The sequence below is a fragment of the Globicephala melas genome, chromosome 6 (assembly GCF_963455315.2).
Source record: "Globicephala melas chromosome 6, mGloMel1.2, whole genome shotgun sequence".
Lineage (NCBI taxonomy): Eukaryota > Metazoa > Chordata > Mammalia > Artiodactyla > Delphinidae > Globicephala > Globicephala melas.
The window spans coordinates 13,666,058-13,684,542 of NC_083319.1; positions in this window are offsets into that span (position 1 = coordinate 13,666,058).

Genomic DNA, 18,485 nt, shown 5'->3' on the forward strand with positions numbered 1-18,485 from the left:
TCGATGAGCTCTCGTAGTTTTCTGGTAGTGTCTCTAGGATTTTCTATGTATAGTATCATGTCATTTGCAAACAGTGACCATCTTACTTCTTCTTTTCCAACTTGGATTCCTTTTATTTCTTTTTCTTCTCTGATTACTGTGACCAAGACTTCCAAAACTATGTTGAATAAAAGTGGTGAGAGTGGACATCCTTGCCTTGTTGTTGATCTTAGAGGAAATGCTTTAGCTTTTCACCATTGAGTATGATGTTAGCCCTGAGTTTGTCATATATGGCCTCTATTATGTTGAGATATGTTCCCTCTATGCCTACTTCCTAAAGAGTTTTTATCATAAATGGATGTTGAATTGTATCAAAAGCTTTTCCTGCATCGATTGAGATGATCACGTGGTTTTTATTCTTCAATTTGTTGATGTGGTGTATCAAATTGACTGATTTGTGGATATTGAAAAATCCTTGCATCCCTGGGATAAATCCCACTTGATCATAGTGTATGATCCTTTTAATGTATTGTTGCATTCAGTTTACTAGTATTTTGTTAAGGATTTCTGCATCTATGTTCATCATTTCATTGGCATGCAATTTCTTTTTTTGTGATACTCTGTCTGGTTTTGGTATCAGGGTGATGGTGACCTCATAGAATGAATTCAAAAGTGTTCCTTCCTCTGCAAGTTTTTGGAATAGTTTCAGAAGGTTAGGTGTTAATTCTTCTCTAAGTGTTGTTAGAATTCACCTGTGAAGCCATCTGGTCCTGGACTTTTGCTTATTGGGAGTTTTTAAATTACTGATTCAATTTCAGTACTGGTAATTGGTCTGTTCATATTTTCTATTGCTTCCTGGTTCAGTCTTGGGAGATTATACCATTCTAAGAATTTTATCATTTCTTCTAGGTTGTCTATTTTATTGGCATATAGTTGCTTGTAGTAGTCTCTTATGATCCTTTATATTTCTGTGGTGTCAGCTGTAAATTCTTCTTTTTCATATCTGATTTTATTGATTTGGACCCTCTATCCTTTTTTCTTTTTCTTAAAAATAAATTTATTTATTTTTTATTATTTTTTGGCTGCATTAGGTCTTTGTTGCTGCGTGTGGCTTTCTCTAGTCGCGGCGCAAGCGGGGGCTACTCTTCATTGTGGTGCGCAGGCTTCTCATTGTAGTGGCTTCTCTTGTTATGGAGCTTGGGCTCTAGGAACGTGGGCTTCAGTAGTTGTGGCTCGCAGGCTCTAGAGCGCAGGCTCAGTAGTAGTGGCACATGGGCTTAGCTGCTCCGCGACATGTGGGATCGTCCTGGACCAGGGCTCAAACCCATGTTCCCTGCATTGGCAGGTAGATTCTTAACCACTGTGCCACCAGGGAAGCCCTATCCTTTTTTCTTGATGAATCTGGTTAGAAGTTTATCAATCTTGTCTATCTTTTCAAAGAACCAGCTTTTAGTTTCATTGATCTTTTCTATTGCTTTTTAGTCTCTATTTCATTTATTTCTGCTCTGATCTTTATGATTTCTTTCCTTCTACTAAATTTGGGTTTGTTTGTTCTTTCTCTAGTGGCTTTAGGCATAAGGTTAGGTTGCTTATTTGAGAGTTTTCTTGTTTCCTGAGGTTAACTTGTATTGCTATAAACTTCCCTCTTAGAACTCCTTTTGCTGCATCCCATAGGTTTTGGATCGTGTTTTCATTTTCATTTGTCTCTAGGTATTTTTTTATTTCCTCTTTGATTTCTTCAGTGATCCATTGGTTGTTTAGTAGCATATTGTTTAGTCGCCATGTGTTTGTGTTTTTTGTAGTTTTTTTTTTGTGTGTGTGTGTGTGTGGTTGATTTCTAGCCTCATAGCATTGTGGTTGGAAAAGATGCTTGATATGATTTCAGTTTTCCTAAATTTATTGAGGCTTTGTTTATGGCCCAGCATGTGATCTATCCTGGAGAATGTTCCATGCGCACTTGAAAAGAATGTGTATTCTGCTGCTTTCAGGTGAAATGCTCTATAAATATCAATTAAGCCCATCTGGTCTTATGTGTCATTTAAGGTCTGTGTTTCCTTATTGATTTTCTGTCTGGATGATCTGTCTATTGATGTAAGTGGGGTGTTAAAGTCCCCCGCTATTATTGTGTTACTGTCAATTTCTCCTTTTTTTTTTTTAATACTTATTTGGCTGCACTGGATCTTAGTTGAACCATGCAGGATCTTTGCTGTGGCCTGCAGGATCTTTAGTTGCAGTGTGCAAACTCTTAGTTGCCGCATATGGGATCTAGTTCCCTGAGCAGGGATCAAACCCAGGCCCCCTGCATTGGGAGTGCAGAGTCCTAGCCACTGGAATACCGAGGAAGTCCCCAGTTTCTCCTTTTACGTCTGTTAACATTTGCCTTATATATTGAGGTGTTCCTATGTTGGGTGCATATATATATTTACAATCGTTATATCTTCTTCTTGGATTGATCCTTTGATCTTTATGTAGCGTCGTTCTTTGTCTCTTGTGACAGTCTTTACTTTAAAGTCTCCTTTGTCTGATATAAGTATTACTTACTCCAGCTTTCTTTTGATTTCCATTTGTGTGGAATACCTTTTTCCATCTCCTCACTTTCAGTCTGTATTTGTCTCTAGATCTGAAGTGATTCTCTTGTAGGTAGCATATATATGGGTCCTGTTTTTGTATCCATTCAGCCAGTCTATGTCTTTTGGTTGGAGCATTTAGTTCATTTGTATTTAAGGTAATTATTGATATGTATGTTCTTATTATAACTTTGTTAATTGTTTTGGATTTGTTTTTGTAGGTCTTTCTTCTTTTGTTCTCTTCTCTTGTGATTTGATGACTATCTTTAGTGTTGTTTGAATTCATTTTTCTTTTTTGTGTGTATAACTATTGTAGATTTTTGTTTTGCCATTACCATGAGGTTTTTGTATAGCAGCCTGAATATATGTATGTATTTATGTGTATATATATATATACACACACACACGTGTGTGTGCGTGTGCACTTGTTTTAAGTTGCTGATCTCTTAATTTCAAATACATTTTAGATACCCTGCATTTGTACTCTCTTCCCCTCATGATTACTGTTTTTGATATTATATTTTACATCTACTTGTTTTGTATATCCCTTAACTGCAGATGGATACAGACGATTTTACTACTTTTGTCTAGTAACCTCTCTACTAGCTTTGTGTGTGGGTGATTTCCTACCTTTATTGTATGTTTGCCTTTACCCATGAGCTTTTCCATTTCGTAATTTTGTTTCTAGTTGTGGCCTTTTCTTTTCTGCCTAGAGAGGTTCCTTTAGCATTTGTTGTAAAGCTGGTTTGGTGGTGCTGAATTCTTTTAGTTTTTGCTTGTCTGTAAAGCTTTTGATTGCTCCATCAAATCTGAATGAGAGGGCTTCCCTGGTGGCACAGTGGTTAAGAATCTGCCTGCCAATGCAGGGGACACGGGTTCAAGCTCTGGCCCAGGAAGATCCCACATGCTGCGGAGAAACTGGGCCTGTGGACCACAACTACTGAGCCTGAGCTCTAGAGCCCGCAAGCCACAACTACTGAGCCCGCGTGCCACAACTACTGAGGCCTGCACACCTAGAGCCTGTGCTTCACAACAAGCGAGGCCACAACAATGAGAGGCCTGCGCACTGCCACAAAGAGTAGCCCCCGCTCACTGCAACTAGAGAAAGCCCGCGCACAGCACCGAAGACCCAACACAGCCAAAATTAAAGAAAGAAAGAAAGAAATTCATATAAAAAAAAAAAACTGAATGAGAGCCTTGCTGGGTAAAGTATTCTTGGTTGTAGGTTTTCCTCTTTTATCACTTTAAGTATACTGTGCCACTACCTTCTGGTCTGCAGTTTCTGCTGAAAAATCAGCTGATAGCCTTATGGGAGTTCTCTTGTATATTGTTTGTTGATTTTCCCTTGTTGCTTTTAATATTCTCTCTTTATCTTTAATTTTTGTCACTTTGATTATAATGAGTCTCAGTGTGTGCCTCTGTGGGTTAATCCTGTATGGGATTCTCTGCACTTCCTGGATTGGGTGACTGTTTCCTTTCCCGGGTTAGGGAAGTTTTCGGCTATTATCTCTTCAAATATTTTCTCAGGCCCTTTCTCTCTCTCTCCTCCTTCTGGGATCCCTATGATGTGAGTATTAGCATGCTTGATGTTGTCACATAGGTCTCTTAAACTGTCTTCATTTCTTTTCATTCCTTTTTCTTTTTTCTGTTCAGCAGCAGTGATTTCCACTCCTCTGTCTTCCAGCTCACTGATCCGTTCTTCTGTCTCACTTAGTCTACTACTGATTCTTTCTAGCATATTTTTCATTTCAGTTATTGTATTCTTGAATTCTGTTTTTTGTTCTTTATTTTTTCTAATTCTTTGTTAAAAACTTCTAATTTCTTACTCTGTGCCTCCATTCTCCTCCTGAGTTCCTTGATCATCTTTACAATCATTACTCTGAACGCTTTCTCAGATAGATTGCCTATCCCCATGTCACTTAGTTGTTCTTCTAGGGTTTTATCTTGTTCCTTCGTCTGAAACATATTCCTCTGTTGCCTCACTGTGTCTAAATTGCTATTTGTATTTTTATGTATGTGGTAGGTTAGTTAGGTTTGTCAAACTTGGAGAAGTGGCCCTCTGAAGGAGATGTCCTATGCATCCCAGGAGTGCACTCCCCTCTCATCACCCAAGGGCCAGGGGCCAACTGGTCCCAGAGTAGTGTCTGGCCTGCATTTGGATTCGGTCTGCAGGCTGCCAGACTGTAATTTTCTTGCTTCTGGTGTCTGCCCCCTGGTGGGTGAGGCTGTTCTAGAGGTTTGTGCAGGCTTCCTGGCAGGAAGGGTCAGTGCCTGCCCCCTGGTGGGTAGAGCTGGGTGTTGGCCCTCTGGTGGGCAGGGCCATTCTAGGGGCATGTCTAGACGCAGCTGTGAGCTCAGGAAGTCTTTAGGCAGCTTGTCTGCTTAGGGGTGGGGAATGTGTCCCCACCCAGTTAGTTGTTTGGCCCGAGGTGTCCCAGCACCGGAGCCTACAGGCTACTGGGTTGGGCCAAGTCTTGGTGCTATGACCCAAACAAGATGTCAGCCTTCAGGAGAGTTCATGCAGATGAATGCTCCCTGATACATCCACCTCCATTGTCTATGCTCCCAGGGTGAGCCATAACTGCACCCTACCTCTGCAGGATACCCTCCAAGACCAGAAGGTAGATCTGGCCCAGGCTTCTATGAAATTACTGCTTTTGCCCTTGGTCCTGGTGCATGTGAGATTTTGTGTGCTCCCTTTAAGAGTAAAGTCTCTATTTCCCCCAGTCCTGTGGAGCTTTTGCAATCAAGGCACACAGGCCTTCACACCAAATGCTCTGATGCCTCCCCTTCCCAGTGCTGGACTCTCAGGCTGGGGCCCTGACATGATTCTCCCACAGGAGAACCTCTGTAATATAATTTTTCTCCAGTTTGTGGGTTGCCCACCTGTGGGGTATGAAATTTTATTATATCACATATCTGTTCCTCCTACTGGTCTCATTGTGGTTCCTTCTTTTATGTCTTTAGTTGTAGAAAATCTTTTCTGGCAGGTTTCAGACTTTTTCAACCATGGTTATTCTACAGATGGTTGTGATTTTGGTGTGTTAATGAGAGGAAGTGAGCTCAGGGTCTTTCTACTCCGTCATCTTGATCACTCTCCTCTGCCCTTGCCTCCTTTCAGTCTGTTCTCAACACAGCAGCCAGGGTGATAATATTAAATTGTACATAAGACCATGCCCCTGCTCAAAACTTTGATTTCCCATCTTATTCAGAATAAATGTGATCGTCCTTGCTGTGATCCCGAAGGCTCTCATCTCCTAATACTGTCCCCCTAGTTCAGTCTACTCCTCCCCACTGTTCCTTGAACTCACCAGGCATGCTTCTACCTCAGGGCCTTTGCACCATTCCCTCTGCCTGGAATACTCCCTCACTATCTCTGTTTTTTACTCACAGGTCATCTTCTCAGTCAGGCCTCCCTGATCACCTGGTCTAAAATTACAGAGTCCCCTCTCTCCAAAATTTTAAACTTAATTCTTCCTTCCTTATTTTTTCTCTTTACCATTTATAACTATATAGCATACTATATATTGTATTTACTTATTTACCTTATTTATTGTCTTTCTCCCCACAAAAATGTAAGCTTCCATGAGTTCAGCGTTTTTGTCCATTTTGTTCACAGCTCTAATCTCAATGCCTAGAAAAGTAACTGGCATATAGAAAGTATTCAATCAGTATTTGTCAAATAAACAAAAGAACTGATGGACATGAAATAAACATGACTGATGACTTTGGAAACTGTCTTAATTCCTTTGCTTCTTTCTAAGCATCTAACTAGGACAAAGGAGTACATGAAAATTAACGCTAGATGGCACAATATTACAAAGAAAGCAACCTAATCCCTTCCTCTGGACTGGAATTGCTTCAAGAAAAGCCTAAGTGTTGCCAAGTTTCCTCTGGCCTCCCCACACCCCAGCCTGCAGATGTCATGTTTTGCTGTAATAACTCAAATTTCACTGATTTATACCCCACCTGCATAAATGTTATTCTGCCCTGTTGAGGATTTCAGTGCTTCCATGTGCCAGTCCATGTTACCAAGTTCCTCCTCCCCAACCCTTGTAACCTCCCAACCCACCTGCAACTGAAGTCATTAATGCACTAGAGCCTTCAAGTTTCCAGAGCTGTGGGTGATCTGTGGTGAGAAAGAATCTGTCCCCTCTGGGTCACACTCTGTTGCAGGGGTAGGTGTCACAGATTTTGACCCCCAACCTCTTCTCTCCCCAGAACTCACCATTGGATCCATGGGTTCCAAGGGTTGGGGATGGACCTGAATGACAGCTACCATGGAGTCTTAAGAATCACCATTTCCCTGCACCAGTTAAAGGCTCTCTTACTGGGACAACTTTAGCACATCTTGACTACTCACTCCCTAAAGACTGGTTATCCCAGAAGGTGACTCAGTGCTCATGCCAAGAAGCTACTGTCACTAATCAGTCTTTGCCAGTTTATATTAGGTTGTGGTGACCAACTCATTGCGGTTTTCCAGGGACTTTCCCTGTTTTAATGCAGGAAGTTTCACGTTCTAGGAAATTCCTGACTCTGGGACAAACCAGGGCAGTTGACAACCCTACATTAATCCCAGATCTCACTCCACTCAAACTCAAACCAGAACTGTGTCACATCTGTGTAAAATTTTTAATGCACATATTTTGTTCTCCCTTCCCACCCACGTCATCAGTCACCACATTGGTCAATTCTATCTCCCTTTTGTCACCTATATTCATTTTCTCCTTTATATTCTCACTGCAAAAGTTAGTGGGAAACTACAGTAACCAAGACAAGACAGGACCACTGACCAGAGCCTTCAGGAGTGAAGCTTTGGATCACACCACCTGGTACAGGTGCTGGCTCAGAGTAAAGGAAATATAGAATGAGTAGGGGAAGAAGGAAGTTACAAGTATCAACTACAAGCTCATGACCAGAGAGAAGAAAGGACTAATATCTAAACGCTAGTTTCTTTTTTGCTCACTGTATGTCTGTATATGTGTGTGTTTATGTATTTGTGTATATACAAACTAATTTTTTCTTCCTTCGCAATGTAAGAATTAATGGCAGTGGTTAACTTTACAGTTTCATCTTTAGTGTACAGGATATTCAAGAGGGACTCTAACTGAACTTGAGGAGTAATTGACATCATTCAAAGATCAATAAAATGACATTTGCGACCTTTTCTTTTTGTGGAAAAGGTGAGAGTGCCTATTTCTACAAAGGACAGATGTGTCTTGTTAAAGAAAAGCTGAAATTTGTTATTGCTGTACAGGAAGTTGAAATACATGTAGAAAGTTGTGTATGGATATTGAATAGGTAAAGCGATGAGCTGTCCCAGTTATTACACCATTGTCTCTCAGTTCAAACCCACACTTTTATACTCTGCTTTGTGATGCTAGGTTGGGACTATGAGAACTATATTTCTACTTTGCCACTTGACTTCCTGCAAGGAAGAGGAGGGAGAAAGGATGCACTCCTTTCCTGACAAGTGGTTATCAATTACAGTATTCAGCTTTGGGGGGGGCACTCCTAGAACCAGCCTCACATGTCTAATCAAAGATATCAGCAATAGTCAGCTATTGAGACCACCTCGGAGGTCTCAGGATCCTCTCCTTCAAGCTTCCTTTTGTCCCCCCAACCCCAGGAGTGACAGCTTCATCATACAGTTCCTATCTCTGGGTTAGCTCAGTAGCCCCTTTTTTGCCTTTTCAGTTCTCCAAAACTGCTTAACTAATTCCTTATATTAAATTCTCTCTGTTGAAATGCCAAGTGTGTTTTCTGTTGTTGTGACTATATCCTGACTGATACAGTCACCTGCCAAGTAAAGAACACAACCACCTGAAGTGCTAGCTAGAAACAAAGGAAATATGGAATAAGAAGTAAAAGAGGGAAGTGATAAATATCAACTATGACCTTGTGGCTTTATACAGCAATAAGGATGATAGCACTAATGCATATTTTTGTTATGTACCTACTAACCAATGATTTCTACTTTTCCCCCTTCCCCTTCTCCTGCAGTTTTGTATGGAGTGTTGGTGGAACTTAATTTACAATCTAGTTCATAGGTCACCAGGTCACAAAAAGTCACATCTGGAGCTGCTGGAGAGGAGTGAGGCTCACCAGTAGATCCTGAACATGAGAAGGAGACAATGACTAATGGGACTTTGAGTCTCTCTTCTCGTCTGGGGAGAAAGGGAGAGTGTCATTGTATGACAGGCAGAAGTATGAAGGTATTAAACATGGGCAGAAGGGTGAACTTAAATGCTAAGTAGCAAAAGAGCTGGCTATTTAGATTCTGAACGTGCTTGTCCTCAAATCCATTCTTTGCCCTTCTGCTGCACTGCTCTGGACTGCAGGGGGCTGACCTCTGTTAACTGTGATACCCAAACTCACTATCAGCTGATTTCTGAAAGACTGGAAGACAGGGAGGGAAGGAATACACCAGGACATTTCTCTCCTCTCTCTTCTAACTCAGGCACTTCTTTGGCAGGGACTGCACCTCCTTAGTGGACCCAGCTCCCACTAGACAGATCCTTAGAGGTCCTGGTCTCCAACAGATGACACGCAGCTCTGGGATTCAGTAACACAGTTTTTCATTTATGTCTCTCCATGCTACAAGCTGTGGCTCTTCTGCTTAACTTTCTCAGTTAGACTCTCAGCTCTTCTATCACCTGGTAACCACTTCCATGCATTACATTTTCTCTGTTGTAAATACTAGAAGTGGGTGCTATTTTTCTTGTTGTCCCTGTGCCTGACAGCTAATCCCACTCCAGATCCACCGTAATACTAAGTCAATATTCTGCAATGCTCCAACTTCTGGGTATTTAGGTACAAATATACCTACCCACTTACAAAATTAGGGTTTTTGTTGTTGTTGTTTGTAGTTGTTGTTGTTTTTTATAAACTTATTTACTTTTGGCTGCATTGGGTCTTCATTGCGGTGCGTGGGCTTCTCATTGCGTTGGCTTCTCTTGTTGCAGAGCACGGACTCTAGGCGGGTGGACTTCAGTAGTTGTGGCACGCGGGCTCAGTAGTTGTGGCTCACGGGCTCTAGAGCGCAGGCTCAGTAGTTGTGGCGGACGGGCTTAGTTGCTCCGCAGCATGTGGGATCTTCCTGGACCAGGGCTCGAACCCGTGTCCCCGGAGTTGGCAGGCGGATTCTTAACCACTGCGCCACCAGGGAAGTCCCACAAAATGAGGTTTGTAGTAGGTTATTTATTGCAGTGTTGTTTGCAATGCCAAAAAGGAGAAACAAACCCCATTTCCTATAGGGAACTGGTTAAACAAACATTGGGACAACCACAGAGCTGTAAATATACCAATGCATATTATTCAGTGAAGAAAGCAGAGCACAGAACAGTTTAAATAGTATGTTATCTTTCGTGTAAGAAGGAGAAGAATAAGAATATGTTTGTACTTACATAAAGAAACACCAAAAAATACACACAAGGAAAATAATAAAACCAGTTACTAATGGGGGTGGGGCAAGGAAGAACAAGGCAGACAGAGACAGGAGGGAGAATTTTCAATATATACTCTTTATGCTGTTTTAGTCTTTGAGCCACAAAGATGCATTACCTATTGAAAAAGTAATAAAAATTATTAAAATGCATAAAAAGGAAAAAACTGCAACCTAGTCACTAAATGATAAACATAACCAATATCAAAACACTTTATATAAAATTATAGGAAAGTGAAAGATGAGAAAAGACTACATATTGTATAATTTCAACTACTTTGCATTCTGGAAAAAGGCAAAACTATGGAGACAAGAAAAAGATCAGTGGTTGTCAGGGTCTGGGAGGGAGGGATGAATAGGTGGAGCCCAGAGGATGTTTAGGGCAGTGAAAATACTCTGGATGATATAATAATGATGGATACATGTCATTATACATTTGTCCAAACCCACAGAATGTACACCAAGAGTGAAGCCTGAGGTAATCTATGGACTTTGGGGGATTATGATGTGTCAGTGTAGGTTTATCCTTGATAACAAAGGTACCATTCTGGTGAGTGATGTTGATCATGGTGGAAGCTGTGCATATGTTGGGGTAGGGAGTGCAGGCACACCTCAGAGATGTTGTGGGTTCAGATCCAGACCACTGCAATAAAGCAAATATCGCAATGAAGCAAGTCACATGAATTTTTTTATTTTCCCATTGCATAGAAAAGTCATGTTTACTCTATACTGTAGTCTATTAAGTGTGTGATAGCATTATGTCTAAAAAAACAATGTACATACCTTGATTTAAAAATACATTATTGAGGGCTTCCCTGGTGGTGCAGTGGTTGAGAGTCCGCCTGCCGATGCAGGGGACACGGGTTCGTGTCCCAGATCGGGAGGATCCCACATGCCGTGGAGCGGCTGGGCCCGTGAGCCATGGCCGCTGAGCCTGCGCGTCCGGAGCCTGTGCTCCGCAACGGGAGAGGCCACAACAGTGAGAGGCCCGCATACCGCAAAAAAAAAATAATAAAAATACATTATTGCTAAAGAAAAATTGCTAACCATCATCTGAGCCTTCAGCGAGTCGTAATCTTTTTGCTGGTGGAGGGTCTTGCCTCAGTGTTGATGGCTGCTGACTGATCGAGGTGATGGTTGCTGAAGGTTGGGGTGGCAATTTCTTAAAATAAGACAACAGTGGCGTTTGTCACATCAATTGACTTTTCCTTTGATGAACAATTTCTCTATAGGCTGCAATGCTGTTTGATAGCATTTTACCCACAGTAGAACTTCTTTCAAAATTGGAGCCAATTCTCTCAAACCCTGCTGCTGTCAATTAAGCTTACGTAATATTCTAAATCCTTTGTTGTCTTTCAACCATCATCACAACATCATTACCAGAAGTAGATTCCATCTCAAGAAGCCAATTTCTTTGCTCATCCATAAGAAGCAACTCCTCATCCATTAAAGTTTTATCATGAGATTGCAGCAATTCAGTCACATCCTCAGGCTGCACTTCTACTTCCAGTTCTCTTCCTATTTCCACCACCTCTGCAGTTTCTTCCTCCACTGAAGTCTGAACCCCTCAAAATCATCCATGAGTGTTGGAATCAACTTCTTCCAGACTCCTGTTCATGTTGATATTTTGACCGGTTCCCGTGAATCATGAATGTTTTTAATGGCATCTAGAATGGTGAATCCTTTCAAGAAGGTTTTCAATTTACTTTTCCAGATCCATCAGAGGAATATCCATCTATAGCAGCTACAGCCTTATGAAATGTATTTCTTAAATAACAAGACTTAAAAGTTGAAATTACTCTTTAACCATGGGCTGCAGAGTGGAAGTTGTGTTAGCAGGCATGAAAACAACATTAATCTCATTGTACATCTCCATCAGAGCTCTTGGGTGACCAGGTGCACTGCCAATGAGCAGTAATATTTTTAAAGGAATCCTTTTTTCTGAGCAGTAGGTCTCAACCATGGGGTTAAAATATTTAGTAACCCATGTTGTAAACAGATGTGCTGTCATCTGGTATTTGTTGTTTCACTTACACAGCACAGGCAGAGTAGATCTAGCAGAATTCCGGGAGGCCCCATGATTTTCAAAATGGTAAATGAGCACTGGCTTCAACTTCAAGTCACCAGCTGCAGTAGCCCCTAACATGAGAGTCAGTCTGTCCTTTGAAGCTTTGAAGCCAGGCATTGACTTCTCCACTCTAGCTATTAAAGTCCTAGATGGCATCTTCTTCCAATATAAGGCTGTTTTGTCGACACTGAAAATCTGTTGCTTAGTGTAGCCACGTTCATTAATTACCTTAGCTAGATCTTCTGGAAAACTTGCTGCAAGCAGCTTCTATGTCAACACTTGCTGCTTCACCTTGTACTTTTATGTTATAGTGATGGCTTCTTTCCTTAAATCTCATGAACCGGCCTCTGCTAGCTTCAAACTTTTCTTCTGTAGCTTCCTCACCTCTCAGCCTTCATTGAATTGAAAAGTTAGGGCCTTACTCTGGATTAGGCTTTGGCTTAAGGGAATGTTATGGCTGGTTCAATCTTCTATCCAGACCACTAAAACTTTCTCCACATCAACAATAAGGCTGTTTCACTTTCTTAGCGTTTGTGTGTTCACTGGAATAGCACTTTTAATTTCCTTCAAGAACACTTCCTTTGCATTCACAACTTGGCCAACTGGTGCAGGAGGCCTAGCTTTTGGCCCATCTTGGTTTCAATGTGCCTTCCTCACTAAGCTTAATCATTTCTTGTTTTTGATTTAAAGTAAGAGGTGTGCAACCCTTCCTTTTACTTGAACACTTAGAGACTACTGTGAAGTTATTAACTGGCCGAATTTCAATATTGTTGTGTCTCAGGGAATAGGGAGGCCTGAGGAGAGGGAGAGAGATGGGGGAACAGCCAGTCGGCGGAGCAGTCAGAATACACACAGCATTTATCAATTAAGTTCACCATCATATATGGGCATGGTTAATGGCTCCCCCAAATAAATATTACACAATACTAACATCAAGGATCACTGATCACAGATCACCACAACAAATGTAATAATAATGAAAAAGTTTGAAATATTGCGAAAATTACCAAAATTGACACAGAGATATTAGGTGAACAAATGCTGTTGGAAAAAATGGCACCAACAGACTTGCTTGATGCAGGGTTGCCATAGACCTTCAATTGTAAAAGAACACAGTATCTGCAAGCACTATAAAGCAAAGCACAATAAAACAAGTATGCCTGTATAGGGGAACTCTCTGTACCTTCTTCTTAATTTTATCATAAACCTAAAACTGCTCTTTAAAATTCTTAAAAAAAATTAGAGGAAAGGTGAAAGCCAAGGGAGGGAGAGAGAAAGAGAGCAAATACGTGGAGAGCTACAGTCCTCATTTACACAAATGGTAAAGAAGCCATAGTGGATATGTTAACTCCCTTCCTCCATCAATTCAAGCTTTGGTTGCCTTTGGCTAGTGTAAGTCAGTTAAAGTTCTTTGCCTAGTCAACTGACCCTTAGACACCTTTGATTCCTGAGGTGTCTAAGCCTGCCTTGTTTTTTGTTAAACTTAATAACTGGGCATGTAAAAGAAAGCATCCAGACGCCACTAGCTTTATAACAGTAACCCTAATACAGTAACCCTTTGATAATCAGGGCCTATCACACCAACCAATACTAGAAGCCTTACTTCTCTAGCTGTGAACTGAGTTTCTTGACTGATCACAATGTTTTATGAAACACAACAATGGTACCAAAAAAAAGCATTCAGTGATTCCATGGCTTATATCAATGGTAGAATTACGACAAACAGAAATGGCAAATAACGCAGATTAAGTGTCAGTATTGATGATTAAAAAATGTTTCCCCCAAGGCTTCCAGATAAAGATGGCAGATTGAGTATAATAATTCAATTTCACTTCCTCTGAAACTCCACTGAAAGTACGGTAAAGGGATTTTTTTTTTTTAACTCATAAACCTATAAATCCAGAGAGAAGAGAAGAAGAGACAATAGCAACAAAATATTAAGGCTGGAATGTGGAAAAGTGACTTAGGATATAGTGGGGAAAGCCAAGAACTAAATTGATGTATATCACAGAATCTTCCAAAGGCTCAGGAACTAAGTGGACTTTTGGAAGTGGGGGGAGGGGGGCAGGGTAAGAAGGGATATTAAATAAGGACTGATAGAATGCAGTTTTAAAGTACATTCCCAATCTCCCAATTCCTCCCACCCCCCTTCCCCCTTGGTATCCGTACATTTGTTCCCTACGTCTGTGTCTCTATTTCTGCTTTGCAAATAAGATCATCTATAACATTTTTTTAGATTCCACATATATGCGTTAATACACGATATTTGTTTTTCTCTTTCTGACTTACTTCACTCTGTATGACACTCTCTAGGTCCATCCACGTCTATACAAATGACCCAATTTCGTTCCCTTTTATGGCTGAGATACATATACACTATTGATACTATGTATAAAATAGGTAATGAGAACATACTGTATAGCACTGGGAACTCTTCTTAATGCACTGTGGTGACCTAAATGGGAAGGAAATCCAAAAAAGAGGGGATATATTTATATGTATAGCTGATTCATTTTGCTGTACAATAGAAACTAACACAACATTGTAAAGCAACTACACTCCAATAAAAATTAATTTAAAAAAATAAAGTACATTCCCCACCCCTTGAGTGTGGGCTGAGCTTAGCGACTTTCTTCTAAAGACTAGGGTATGGGAAGAGAGACACAGGTAACGAGAGAACCCAGAGACACCACCTTAGCCACGTGAGCACTCAAGTTTAAGATCACCAGTCACAAGTCATGTTGGTGTCATGTTCTCCTGATACGATGCAGTGAAAAGGGCAGTTCATCTGTGGCATTCTTCCCCCAAATCCATATTCCTGATGTAATCATGACAAACCCAAACATCAGGCAAACCCAAATAGAGGGGCAGCCTACAACACCCGACCTGTACTCTTCAAAATTGCCAAGGTCACAAAAGACAAGGAAAGACCAAAAAACTGTCACAGCTTGGAGACTAAGAGATCATGATGATTGAATGCAGTGTAATATCCTGAAACAGAGAAGGGCATCAGTGAAAAAACTGGTAAACTCCAAATAAAGTCTGTGGTTTTGTCAACAGTATTGTACTCATGTTAATTTCTTAGTTTTGGTAAATGCAGCTTGATTATGGAAGATGTTACCTTTTGGGGAAGCTTGGGGAAGTGTGTACAGGTACTCCGTACTATCTTTGCAACTTTTTTGTAAATCTAAAATTTCAAAATAAAAAGATATAAAAATATAAAATGGAGAAAAGGAGATAAAGCTCTACTTCCCCTCCCTCATGGCATTAACTCTTCCTGCAGAAGACTGGAACTGGTAACTGCAGAATGACTGAACAGCTGTGGTGCAGGTACCCTACTGGGAAACAGGAGCAGGACCTAAACTGTGCACACTGAATGATAAGACCCAATGTCAGCCTTAGAACTGAGTGCCTGGGCCCCCCACTTGTTAGAGAGCCCTATGAATCAGAGAGATGAGAGAATAAATTCATGAAAGAACACATGGGTATCGTTATCAATCAAGGCCCAGCACCCAGTGCTGGCACAGTGCAATCTATAACCTTAAGTATGTCCCTTTTGTGACACTAACTTCATTTGAAGATGCGTCTCCCCATCGCTTGCTCTTGTCCTCCTTTCTCCTCTAAATAAAAGGTGACTGTCCCTGAATGCTGTATAGGAGTGTGGGTTGTGCTTCTGCTGTCAAACACAGACTTTGCTACAGAAGGAATATGAACAGCAGAAGCACTTCGGTAAGAGAAATTACAAATTAATTAGTTTGACAACCTTTCTTTCTGAGAGCACGGATGAAACAGATACTTGCATATTAAAGTCTCAAGAGTGTCGGATGTCCATCTTTTTTAATTTCACTTCAAATTCTAGCTGGAGTATCCAGTGATATGCACTAATTAGCATACTATTCAATACCATTATACACAGCAACTGAGAAACATTTTGTAATATTAAATAATTCATATTACTCTTAAGTCTGTGTGTATATATGTCTAGATATAACAAGTGTGAAGCAAGCTATGTATTTCACACTGACAGATGGATACTAATTCTAGAATTGTAATTTGTTTTAGTTTTATAAAATGGTTAATATGATTTAAACAAAACGTTAAGTTTGAATTACCAGATAAGCAATAATGAGAGATGGAGCATGAGACGACTTCTCAGTTTTCTCCCTCAATGAGTCATGGTTTCCTTAGGCAAGGTTTGCACAACAGGTAACACTTACCCAATGCTTCTCACACCAGAGGCAATTTCCTCCCTTGCCTCACCTGGGGGGCAGGCATTTGGCAATATCTGGAGACATTTTTGATCACCATGACTCAGGGCTGGGGTGCTACTGGCATCTGGTAGATAGAGGCCAGGGATGCTACTAAACATCTTACAATGCACAGGGCAGCCCCCCAGAGCAAAATAATCCATTCCAAAATGTTAATAGTGCCACAGCTGAGAAGTCTGTTTTAGATAAATCTAGGAGCTTGGGGTTCTCTAAGCTTTGATGTCTCTCATATACTACTATTCCACTTGTCAAGACCCCACTCTTCCCTAATTTAGCTTAACCTGACATTCATATAAAATACTTGGCGAAGTATGTGGATTCACATACTAATATAATTTACCAAATCACAGAATCAGTCTCTGAATTTGGTTTTCAGTTACCTCAGCCCTATGACTACAAGCAATAAGAGATTTTTACAACACTATCCCATAAAGGCTTTTGAGTTTTATTCTATTAAGGCAACACTTTTGCAATTTGAGTATGTCACCTGCTTGCTTTAAATTACCCCATGCGATTAAAGGCACCCATCATGGTTTAATCACACCTGTTCCCCTTTAAATTGAACTATGGCAACAGCTATCTGATTCCCCAGAGCTTCCTCCTCAGTGCGTACATAGTTCCATATAATCATACAAAATAACTTGATTGGCTATTTTTCCATTGCATACGGAATGCCACTTTACCATCATGGAATATGAAAGAAAGTCTCTGCATTTTGTCTGACCTCTATGTTATAACCGTTTCCCTGAGGACGTGTTGCCTGCAGCCCACTGTCTGGAACCACTAGATAGTAAGCTCCATGGAGCCAGGGACCAAGCCTATCTTATTAATCACTGTATTCCCAGCACCCAGGCTGTACTTGGCACATAGCAGGCACCCAGTTAATATTTGTTGAATTAATTAGTAAAGTCAAATGTCAATTCCTCTAAGAAACTTTTTTATTAAAGTGCTTATTACATATGTTTCTTCATCTGCTTTTCCTCCTCAACTAAGTCTCTCAAGACAGAGACCTAATAACAAAGATACTTAGTAACCTAGTTACCAAGGTACAGGAAAGACCTTTCAAACAACTCATACAATAAAACCAACATCCCTGCTACCACCGTCAAAAGAGACAGTGTGAAAGAACTGAGAGCTTAAGAACTTATAGGCTCTTCACATAGGGAAGTAAAACTGTGGAAAGGCTGAATAGCTTACGTTTCTAAGTACACGCAGTACTGGTCTCCAAGAGATAACCAAACTGCCTTTACTCCTATCCTCCCCAAAAATGCCCTCTTGAAACGGCCTGAATTTTTTTTTTACATCCTAATAATGAAAGAAATTCTTCCAAATTTAAATTCATTTGAACAGGCATTCTTCTTTAAAATAACAATTATATCTGAAAATGTTAAGAGGTTGGCTATTAATAATCCATGTACTCATTAGGGCAAATCACTACAGTGAAGTTACTTTTTTTCTAATATCAGAGACTCTCCAAAACAGGAATGTAGGTAATTTTGGTGCAAAGAGAGCTTTGACAGGAGAAGATAGGCTTGAATGGACTGGGGCAACGTGGTAACTAGGGTAGTTAGCACCAAGCACTATGAAGTAGAAGAGAAGCAGATAAGAGAAGTGAAAGGATGCTGAAGACAATATACACCAATTTACAAACTGCCTAAGATCACTTCAAGACTTAGAGAACATAGGTCTTCCCTGGTGGCGCAGGGGTTAAGAATCCGCCTGCCAATGCTGGGGACACGGATTTGAGCCCTGATCCGGGACGATCCCACATGCTGTGGGGCAACTAAGCCCGTGCGCCACAACTACTGAGCCTGCGAGCCACAACTACTGAAGCCCAGGCGCCTAGAGCCCGTGCTCCGCAACAAAGAGAAGCCACTGCAATGAGAAGCCCGCGCACCACAACAAAGAGTAGCCCCCGCTCACCGCAACTAGAGAAAAAGCCCGTGCGCAGCAACGAAGACCCAACGCAGCCAAAAATAAATAAATAAATAAATTTATTTTTTAAAAAAAGACTTAGAGAACATCTTCGGCTCTTGTTTCTGCACTTCACTTGCTCTCTGGTTAGTACTGTGGTTCACCTGCTTCTAAATTAAGGATTACATGATGGATTCTGGGAGGAGGCTTCTTCTGAACATGAAGTCCACTAAATACCACCACTG